The sequence below is a fragment of the Sorghum bicolor genome, chromosome 8 (assembly GCF_000003195.3).
Source record: "Sorghum bicolor cultivar BTx623 chromosome 8, Sorghum_bicolor_NCBIv3, whole genome shotgun sequence".
NCBI classification, from domain to species: domain Eukaryota; kingdom Viridiplantae; phylum Streptophyta; class Magnoliopsida; order Poales; family Poaceae; genus Sorghum; species Sorghum bicolor.
Genome location: NC_012877.2, coordinates 61936294 through 61948209, shown reverse-complemented (window position 1 = coordinate 61948209; position 11916 = coordinate 61936294). Strand labels below are relative to the sequence as shown.

At 44.4% G+C, this 11916-nt stretch overlaps 1 long non-coding RNA gene across 1 annotated transcript; it reads left to right on the top strand.

The window, feature by feature from the left end:
* On the top strand, positions 6980–7564 carry LOC8065230. The gene is made up of 3 exons (XR_002446711.1): positions 6980–7193; positions 7284–7394; positions 7486–7564. It is a non-coding gene; the product is annotated as an uncharacterized LOC8065230 (long non-coding RNA).

Here is an 11916-nt window from a genome sequence, read left to right as displayed (position 1 = left end):
CGCAGCAGCCCCCACCCCGCAGCAGCCCCCCCACCCCGCCCCAGCTCCCCCCACCCACCCCGCCCCCCCCCCCCCCTTGGCCCCCCCCCCCCCCCCCGCACGAGCCCCCACCCCATCCCAGCCGTTGAGGAGAGGAGGAAGGAAGGAGGAGGAAGAAGAGAGGAGAAGAAAGAAGAGGAAGAAAGAAGGAAGAAGAAGAGAGAGAGGAAGAAGAAGAGAAAGAGGAAGAAGAGGAAAAAAACACGTTTTCGTCGCCGTTTGTCGTCGACAAGGTAATTAGTAATTGTAGTTGTAGTAGTAATAGTGGTAGTAAAGTAGTTGTAGTTGTAGCGTGGAAGTGCTTCGATGACATGCATGGAAGTACTTCGACTCGCGACAAAAGATACAATCCTGACAAGATGGTACACCCATCGGATGGTGAAGCGTGGAAGTACTTCGATGACATGCATCCTGACAAAGCTAGAGAGGCTCGAAACGTACGTGTGGCGTTTGCAACAGATGGGTTCAACCCGTATGGAACGGGTGCGGCCCCGTACACATGTTGGTCAGTGTTCGTGATCCCCCTCAATCTTTCCCCCGGCGTCATGTTTGAACAACGTATTCTGGTCACGTGGACTTCCTCATCCTCCTACTTGGAGCCAGTGGCCACAGGGCGGAGTGCCATCGACAGCCGGGTCGCAGGAGGGCGTTGCGGGGACTTCGCAGCAAGGCGGGAGCACTGTGGGCGCTGGGGATCAAGGTGACGAGTGATTAGTCTTTTTGTTGCTGGCCAATCCATTTCTGTATCGTGTGGATGACTGTAGTGTGATGAATGAATTTGCATGGTTGAATGTGATGGTTTGATGAACAAAGATTTTTTAATGTGATGGATGCATCGATTTGTGGATATAATGCGTATTCTGTGATGAAATGTGGATATTCATGTGATACGTAATCTATTTTGTTGAATATATAATGCATGTGCCGTTAATATTGCTGAATGACTGACAGATTCGACAGATAACACTAGTATACAAAGGTACTGTACAGGCGGTTCGCAACCGCTTTCTATAGGCGGAATGACGAACCGCCTGCGCTGTTGGCATGTGGAAATAAACTTTTCCACAGGCGGATAACTGAGAACCGCCGGTAGAAATCTTTTTATAGAAAATACAAAATCGACTTTTAAAAATAGAAAAAAAAGATTTAAATACAGGGGAAGGCTCACTGGATAATCGCCCGCCCATCTCCGTCTTAAGTCGCGAGTCGTGCTTTTTTTTCGCATAAAATCACGTGCTTCGTGGCTAGTGGGATTCGAACCTGAGACTTTACCCTTGCGCGTAGCCTCCTCTAGTTCCCCACATATTATCCTAAACTGAACATATATTGATTATTTAAAGCCCTAAACGGATTCCAATTAAAAGTTGCCAACTACAAAGTTTCATAACTTTTCAAAGTCTACAACTTTTATATTGGTAGTTTCTCCATCCGAGGTCATTTACAAAAGTTGAATTTTAAATTTGAGAAATTCAAACGTAGTTTTCGACGACAAGATGATTTTAAATGAAAAAATTACCAACTATAAAGTTTCATAACTTTTCGAGATCTACAACTTTCATTTTGACAATTTTTTCAAATGAGGTCAATTGAAAAACCTAAAAAATTCAATTTGAAATTATTTCTACAGGCGGAAATATGATTTTTACAGACGGTTTCTTAGGAGAACCGCTTGTAGAAATACATGATTTCTACAGGAAGTTTTGTTAGGAAAACCGCCTGTAAAAATTGATTTTCACAGGCGGTTTTTGAGTTGGGCCCGCCAATTTATTTTTACAGGCATTCTTTAATTAAAACCGCCTGTAAAAATTAAATTTCACCGCCAGCTTAGAGCTTATTTGTACTAGTGTATTCTCAAACGAACAAGCTGGCAAAGATCCTCTCTGCTCTACTGCATCCATGTATCTCTTGTATTTGATCGATGATTTATAATATGCCCGCCTTCCACCATACTTAGGGCCAGTTTGGTTCATTTGCTAAATTTTAGTCAACTAAACTTTATTCACTTTAGTATCTAAACTTCCAAACACATTGACTAAAAAGTCTAAAATAATTCAGTTCTACTAGTCACTAGCTAAAGTAGTTTAAGCTGGCTAAAATCTAGTGAGGAGAACCAAACAGACTCATATACTGAAAATTGAAGTTTTTGCCCAAATTATGACAAAGATAGTATTTTCTCTCTCTGTACCCCACCGAAACTCATGTTTGGATAGATAGATCCTTCTATTGAGCTGCAGATTTAAGCTTTAGGCCTTGTTTAGTTCACCCTAAAAACCAAAAACATTTCAAGATTTTTCGTCACATCAAATCTTGCGTCACATATACATAAAATATTAAATATAGATAAAATAATAATTAATTGCACAGTTTGCCAGTAATTTACAAGACGAATAACCTAGTTAGTCCATAATTAGACAATAATTAGTAAATAAAAACGAAAGTGTCACAGTACCTTAAAACTTTTCATCTTTTCAACTAAACAAGCCCTTAATTTTCTGGTTGAGCGGACCTGCCTGTAGATTGATCTAGTGTGAGATGGCAATGCTGTCTGGGCTGGCTGCAGAATACTAGCTACTCCTAAGTAATTCTCACTTCTGAATTTGGTGGTGTTGTTCTTGTGCCGTACTTCGGCAATGCCGCCTAATCCCGCCTATCTTTTGGCAGAGCACAAACAGTCATTAGAGAGAGGAGATAGAATTTGCCACGGCTTATAGCTAGGGACGAAAACGGATCAGATACGGACGGATATCACCGATATCATATTTGTTTTCATATTTCTGGTCGGATTCGGATTCGAAAATGAATAATATCAATTATGTCGGATAAGATATTATTGGATATCGACATCATAAATATAAAATTTAAGTATTCAGATACGAATACAGTATCGGATGTTGAATATTCAAACTCGGATACGGATAGATTTGAACCTCTCGAAATGAATTCGGTCTCGAATACGGTCGAAATCCATACTATTTTCATCCATACTTATAGCATACATGTACATGATGGCTGAGTGGGTTGGACATGCTTGTGTCTGTCTCAGGGTAGTCGTCGTCCATATTTGTTTGATGATTGATGATGAAGACACCAGGCCGGGCTAGCGACTTCAGGTTGCATTTTCTGCATTTGTGAAGCTTTTCTAGTTGTGTACTTATCTTCATCTTCGTCATGCCGACATACATATAGCTCAACCGATCTGTCTTCCCCCTTTTTCCTTTCGGAAATAGTACTGTTTATTGGATTGTGATCTCGGCAAATGCCGCGATAATGACGAGATTAATTAACTATGTGATTAATTAAGGGTTAAGTAAGAGATCCACCCGTCATGTATATCCAACATGATAAGATCTATCGCGATCGACGGTAGCCTTTAGATTTCGTCTAGGGTTTAGCCCTCTAGTCCACAACGTGTCTATATAAGCAGAGGTGCCCCCTGGCCCCTCCCATCTCATTCATTTCCATCAAACCGATCAACTTAGGGGATGGACGGTTCAGGAAGGTCTCAATCCCGTGCAGGCTAGTGCCGGTGACGTCCAGAAGGCCGCCGCTACCTGGCACGAGGAGATCTTCATCTGCGGAGGGTTTTTCAACCCTCAGCTGGTGATTCACGTCCATCTTCACCACCACCAATGTCTGTATCACCACCAGAGGTTCCGATGGCGACTGCCAACGCTAGTCTAGCACTATTCCTCTTAATATTTTCATATTAATTAATTAGTGGTCATGTAATAGCCTAAGACTAAGATCTTGTATATTAGTTATACATGTTTTATGCTATGCTTAGATCTAACACTGTCTTCGACCTGTTATAATATACATGTATGTATACACAAATCGTGGTGCTTCATTAATTTATCGCTGGGGCCTCAAGATTAACCCGATTCTTACTAGAATCTTACAAACATTCTCCGCGTTACATGGCTTGTGTCGACTTGCCCTTAGGCAAGTCTCAGTGGCCCATTTCAATGCACTGTTTCCAAAACAAATCCGCTGACAGGGCATCAATGAAACGAATAATGAAACAACCTCCACAATGCATGAGTTTCACCTTGACGTTTCCTAGGTTGGGCAAAGCATTTAATTACTGCGAAATGATTGGATCACATGCAAGATGGTGAAACGATTTAGCCCTCAGTGGGGATTTCATCCCGTTTCACCGCGTGGGAAACAACGCCCGCAGGGTTTCACCATGGTGAAACTACTTTCTTCTCTCTCCTCTTTGTTTCATGCAAAAGGTACAGTTTTGCTGACATGACGCTCTAATAAATGTGCGTGACATCCTGGTGAAACCTCCAGTGAGCAACATAATAAAGAAAATTCAACAGGAAGCTGTATATATGCATGACCTGCAATATTTGTTGGTAGAGTCAGAAAAGGTTAGAGAGGTTGCTGAGTATTAATTCTTTACCTGATTCACTCACTCGTCACATAATTTCAGGAGGCTTTTACATGAGTGCCATTAGAAAAATCTCAATTGCATAGAGACCATTAAAAAAGTTGGCGGCTCATAGGTGCCATTGCTTCCAACTTGTTTGTCGGAGATGTCATTCCGTCATGTGCTGTGTGATTTCTGCCGTTTAGACACTCTTACAGGTGGGCCCGGCCACTTACTAGGACCATATTACCCCTGCCTGTCATGTACAAGTCCTACATCTGACGCATCGTGGTGACGACCAAACAGGCAAGGCAAGGAAGCAGGGAGGAACTCCAAGATTGGGGGCACTGGTAAGCAAGAAAGGAAGCCCGTTTCTTTAGTATCACTGGACGATTGATTTCCGCTGCCATCCATTCCGCTCAATTCTTACCTTCCGCTCCGCTGCCGCTGATAACAAGAGTGAGGAGCAGAGGCGCCGTTGTTTTTCCGCTCCGATTCCCTTAGCTTCCTGGGGGAGGGGCGAGGTTCGCCGGGCGCACGGACGGACACCGCGATGGTTGGCGTCGACGCCGACAGGTACGCGCACAGCCCGATGCACCACGCCGTGGTGGTGCAGGACCATGCCGCCTGCTGGATGTGCTCCCGCGGGCCGGCCCGAGAAGATCCGAACAGAGGCGGACTCCGTTGCCGAGGAGGCCCGCGCCGAGGCCGTCTTGGCGGTCATCGATCGCTGCGACGTGACGGGGCGGGAGACGCTGCTCCACCTCGCCGTGCGCCTCTATGACGCCACGGCGGCCGACGCCGACTAGAGCCTGCGGAGCGAGCAGGGGGGCTGGAGCGCGCTGCAGGAGGCCATCTGTGCGCGCGAGGAGGCCGTGGCGCGTGCGTCATCGTGCGCCACTACCAGACCCTGCCTGGGCCTCTGCTCCCCCTTCTTCCCCTCTCTCCACCTCTCCGCTGGAAGGCAGGGGCAATATGGTCCTGGTAAGCGACCGGGCCCACCTGTAAGAGTGCACAAACGACATAAATCAAACGGCACACGGACAGAATGGCATCTCAGGTAAATAAGTTGGAGTAGTGGCACCTATGAGCGGCTAACTTTTTTAATAGCCTCTGTGCAATTGCGATCTTTCTTAATGGCACTCATGTAAAAGCCTCTAATTTCAGACCTGCGCTTGCATTTTCTTACCTCGATTTTTTGTGTGTTTTATTACTATAAGGCAGCACACGGTGGAGTTGGAGCAGGTTCGACGCCAGAAAAAGAAGGCTGAAATTGTCTATGGCTTCACCCAACGGGTCTGGCACATCCTCCAATTCCAGGCGACATGTGGCACCATAAACCGGTCACGGCCAACTATAGTAAGGTTCAGGTGCATACCGTGAATCCCGAGTACGCGAAGCATAAGATTGAACACCCAACTAGCGAGGGGATTCGTGAGCTTGGACTACTCATGAAACAGTTCATCCCCTGGTACAAAAAGGATATTGTGTTGAATGTTTCCTTATTCAACTCCAAGTGATGTACACCTGGAGAGAGTCCACCTTGAGGATGGAGAGGTGTATTCACCGTCTCATGAGGACCACTTGATGCATGAGAGGGTACCGGCTTCTCCAACCGCTGGCGAGCAAGGGGTCGAGCCAGGGCATGATGAGACGCCACATGAGCCTCAAATAGGTGAACCTTCTGTAGCTCGTGCGGAGCCAGAGCATGAGACGCCACATGTGCCTCAGAGCCCGCAACCTTCTACAGCTCGTGCCGAGCCAAAGCGTGACGAGACACCACATGTGCCTCATAGCCCAAAACCTTCTACAGCTCGTGCCGAGTCAGAGCATGACGAGACACTACATGTGCCTCCTAAGCCACAACATTCTCCAGCTCGCCCCGAGCAAGGCCATGATGAGATGGCACAGACTTTTCAACAAGCACCGCCGACACATGAAGAACTACTCCCTCTAGTATGTGAAGCTCGTGAAAAGATCCCCATCATGATAAGGTCGACAGGGTCAAACTCTTTTGTGGATATGAACGTCTCGGGTATGTACAAGTGGTATGCTCATGACCAGTTCAAGCCTGAGAACCAAGGCCCGAACAAATTTGCCTACAGGATGCCCACTGACACCTCAGACTACACAACGATAACAAAGTATCCAGATGTTGAAACCATCAAGTGGTCAAAGGATTGCCCGAAAGAATATGTAAAAGGCAAACGTTTCCTACCAAACCGGATCTTGTGTAAGATGCCATATGGAATGAGAAGGTTCCATGATTGGTACTACTTGCATGTTTCACGTACAGAACTGAATGTGTTGGAAGCAGTAATACATGCTCGCACATTTGGAGGCCCTGCTTCGGGTATTGCCTTTGACTTCAGCGACATCCAATCATGCTTTCACCTTAGTTCAATGTCGATGAATCTGATTCGCACTTGGTGCCTGTAAGTCCTCTTCCTCTTGATATGATCTGAAAGTAACCTAGTTGGATTTTGCTAAAACTAACTTACGTCATGATTTTTAGAATGCAAGCAAACTTTATTAAATCTACACGCTCAACGAAAGCTGGGTATGTAGACCCTATGCCTATAGCACAAATAAATTTTAATTACCCATCGAGATGGGAATTGGATGCGCCACAGCTAGCTGCTGGAGGGACGTTGGCGGAGAAAGAAAAGATCCGTGCGGCCAAAATAAGAGAAGAGTCTCTTAAGGTTGCGGCGTGGATTGCCGTATGTTTAAAGAATCTCCAACACTTTGAAACAATATGGATTCCATACCACTTCAAGTAAGTTCGATTAATTGTATACTTAACGATTGTTCGGTTTATCTTATTTTGACGCAAAGGTACTTATGTGTTTATTTAAAATTATTGTAGCAATCACTGGATAGTCATAGGTGTCGATGTCGGGATGAACATGGCATGGATTTGTGATTCTGCAGATTTTGACCCTCACACATATAAAGACTTCATGTCAATTCTCATTACGTAAGCAAATTAGTAATCCTAGTAACCTTATATGATTCACTTTAATATCGACTTCTGCATACAATAAGTCACATCGATTCTCAATCAACAGGGCATTCAGGGCCTATGTCAAGAATCACAAAGGAAGGCATGATCCAGGTCTGGGGAGCCACTTGCGTTTCAAATCTCTATGTTTGGTAAGTGCGACTTAGTTTGGCATAAAATTACTAATTTTTTCAGTACTTATACTTGACACATCTCCATTTGCAAATTGAAACAAAGTTTCCCAAGCAAAGGCCAGGGAGTCTGCATTGTGGATACTATGTATGTGCTTTCATCAGTAACACAAAAGGCTACATGAGACACCCTGAATTGGTAAGTTTGAATCTCTTAGTGGGTTGTAGTATGAAAACATAGTATTTCTCACTTAGCTTTGCAATCTCTTCTTTACACTAGACCTAAACTTGTCTTTTACGATCTTGTAGTGGAAAGAAGAAAAAGGACTAAAAAGGAATGTCTACAGGGATGATGACCTCTTAGAGATTGTCAGTGACCTTTGCAACTTTATAATGGACCATGTTGTTTATTACAAAGGTGATTACCATAACCCTCAGTCCGACTTAGGTAGCAATCCTCTTTACCAGCACCTCCGTCAGTGGGATAGGCTATGTCTAGGTCGTTGATTACATGTGAACTTGTTGGAATAGACTGTGATCGATTTGTATTAGTACTTAAAAAATTTCGGACTCTTTTGGATGGATTTGTAATGGACTTGGAAACATTTTAGACTTGAAATGTGTTGGACTATAAATGTGGTGCTGTGTATATGTATGGATATTTATGTTGTGAATCTGTGATGTTGAGAATTTGATTATATATGTATATATGTATGTGGTGCTGTGCTGTGCTGTCAACTCGATTATTGTAATTTTTATTTTTTTTGAAAAATAACTGTAGGGGCGGTTCTAGATTGAGCCGCCCTTGCAAATGCAAACAATAGAGGCGGCTGAGACACAAGCCGCCCTTACTAATGCTCACTATAAGGGCGGCTGGAAGCACCAGCCGCCTTACAGTAGCCCACTGTAAGGGCGGTTGTAAACAAGTACATTTGCGCCGATGTACGTAGCTATAGAGTGTTAAAACAAGTACACGTTGTGTAGGAGCTGAACAGGGGTAGCTTAATATTGCTGTTTTTCTTTTAAGGACTGAAAAGGTACAGTTCGATGGAATAGTCTTTCCTACGAGCTTAACGTACTGTAGCTCGTAAAAGTTGAAGAATGATTATTTAACACACACTAGTTTGTCAAAATCGATGGTGAACGCATGCTCTTTGGCTTAATTGGTGTAAGATTAAAAAGGCTGTGTTAGCTGCTAGGCTGTATAGTAGCTAGCTAGCTAGGAAGTACAGTTTGAAAGGGTTGGAATTAAGCATCCTCTCGACGTGTTGCTAACTACTCTATCACTTTGCCAATTGTACTATATGAAACTTGTCAAAAACTTTCCATCCCTGATGATTATTTTTATTTTTGTTATTTTTAAATGTACTCACAAATCTTATCATGATACTATTGACCTGAATTTTTATCACCACTTCAAGCTACAAAACAAAATACAAGTACCACGACACACTGCTTTTAGTGGTCATGCATGTAACATGCTGTGGTGCAGATAAACTCAACTTTGCACTAGAAAATACTTGAAAGTTTGAGGCACGCCTGTTAACTATGTATGGATGGACCTCGAAATTTTAAATTTTTTTACTTCCGCCAGATGTACTATTTAAATCAGTTCCTCCTAGGTCCAGGTAGTACAAGTTTAAAGGGCGTGCAACTTTAATACAAATTTAAATCTGCCAATCTATAATGAAATTTAGGATCTCCATTCTTCTAACCATATAAACCACACTGAAAATATGAAGAATTTGCAACTTGTAAGGAACAAATACAATATGTACGTAAGAAAAACGAAACCAACCTCCTACTCCGGGGCCTTTTCCCTGTGTGCCATTATAAAAGATGCTCGATTCCCCTGTGCCATTAAAAAGTTCGCTCGTCCCTGTGTGACCAGACACAAATTTGTTTTGCCCTGTGTGCCATTCCGTTCACTTTCTGTTTGTTTTTGGCCGTTTGGGTGCTCTGACGTGTGGGACCGGGCTGAGAAAAAGACCACACTGCCCTTTCGTATGTGGGCGCTCTAAGTGTGTCTGGTTGACCGATGCTGACCGCCGCCGCCCCCAGTCTCTCTCCACTCTCTCCTCCCCAGTCTCTCGGCGATACCCTAGCGGTGGTGGCGCAACCCTAGCGGCGGCGGATCCGGCGGCGGAGCGAGGTGCGGCGGTGGAGAACGAAGCGGTGCTGGAGGATGCGTGCTTGGATTTGACCCCGGTGGATCAAGAAGCACGGCACGAAGCCGCCATGGCGTGGAACGGCGGCGAGCCACCGGCGTGGTTTCAAGACGGGTGAGTTCATTCCCCTCATCTGATTCGGGGCGGCCTTTGATTGGGTGTTAGTGTATCGATTTGGCGACGTTACGTGTTATTGCCAATCCGTGTTAGGGTTACTAATTAGAGTGCTATATTGATTCCGTGCTCCTTGTTCATCTGTAGGATGGACCCCGACAGTAGCTACAATTTAGAAATACGGATTGTTGCTCCGAATTCGCGTGCGAGGTGGTTTTCATTGAATCTAGTGGTGGATGCTGACCGCACTTGTTTCACTGGGCTGCGCGATGAGTTGGTGGACAAGTATCCTCACGACTACGGTCACGTTGCTAGTTTGTTCTACTTGTGCACAGAGACTAAAGCTCACATTCCCCTCCGAGGTGATCATGATTTGTTGCAAATGTTTGCAAGAAATATTGCTTCGAGAACCTGCTTCATCACTGTTGCATACCACAACCCTGATACTGACCCATGCCTACCTGATTGGGATAGTCCTAGCAATGTTGCATCAGTTGAGCCCTCAGTTGAACCCCCATTCACACCCTCTGTTGCTTGCCCAGGCTTACCCACTCACTCTACAACTGCTGGACCAAGCCATTACAGTAAATCTGCTGCCACAAATAGTGAAACTGCGAGTGAGGAGGCAAACCAAGATGATAATCCTGAGTACCTTGCTAACCCAAACCCTGAGTATGAGCATGTTGGTGTTAATGATGAATCTTTGTATATAGACATTGGTCCTACCCTTGACCCTGTCCCTGTCCATGCCCCTGCCCCTGCCCCTGCTCCTAGCAATCTTCAGAGGCCTGTTGGCAGAAAACAAAGTGATGCAGATGCTAACATTTCCTCAGACTCTGAGGAGGAATATTCTAATGATGAGTCTTCTGATGATGAGTGTTCTGATGATGTTATGGTTGAAGATAGGCTGCCTGAAGGCATGCCTGATGCCAATTATGACAAGATGAACCCTCCAATGGCTGTAGGAACCTTGTACTCCAACATGGAGGCTTTTAAAATTGCTTTAGCTACACATGCTGTTGTTCATGAGTTCAATTATGACATTGAGAAGAGTGATCCAGGGAGGTATAGGGTGAACTGTTCCCAGAAGATTTATGGGTGCCCTTGGAGACTGCATGCAGGAACTGTGAAGGATGGACAGACTGTTAAGGTATTAGGGTTTAGCTGTATAACTTGTGCTTGGACAGACTGATGCCAATTATTTTGTAGGTCTAACTTGTGCATTGCTGGAATTGTTTTGTAGGTCATAAAGAATCCAGACAAGCATGAAAACTGTCAGAGCACAAGGAGACAAGGAATTTGTGTTGGGGTAACTCAGTGGTGGGTGTGCAGCCATGTTCTTGATTGGCTGAAGCAGGATGCTACTTTGGGTCCAACTAAGCTGCAGCAAAAGTTGTTTGATGCTTTCAAAATTGAAGTGCCATACAAGAGGGTGTTCAAAGGTAAAAACCTGGCAATGGATAAGATTTATGGTCCTTGGGATGAAAGTTTTGATAATCTGTACAAATTAAAGGCCCAGCTAGAACTTGCTAGTCCTGGTTCTTGGCTGAACATTGATCACATAATCATCAATAACAAAGCAAGGTTTAATAGGCTGTTCTTTGCATTGAAGCCATGTGTTGAGGGTTTTCTTAGAGGTTGTAGGCCATACCTTGCAGTAGATAGCACATTTTTGAATGGTAGATATAGAGGACAATTGTGCATTGCATGTGCAGTAGATGGGCACAATTGGATGTACCCAGTAGCTATTGGGGTTATTGACTCCGAAACCAATGAGAACTGGGTATGGTTCATGGAAAAATTGAAAGAAGCTATAGGCACCCCTGAAGGCATGACATTCAGTACAGATTGTGGACAGGCAGTCATGAATGGGGTTAGTGAAGTGTTTCCCAATGCTGAACATAGGGAATGTATGTATCATTTAGTGCAAAACTTCAAGAAGAGGTACAGTGGTAAGGTTTTTGATGATCACTTGTGGGCTTCCTCTTATGCCTGGACTGAGTACATGTTCCAGAAGCATTATCATGCCATGGCTGAAGCAAAACCTGAGGCAATGAAGTACCTGCAGGAGACACATAAGAAACT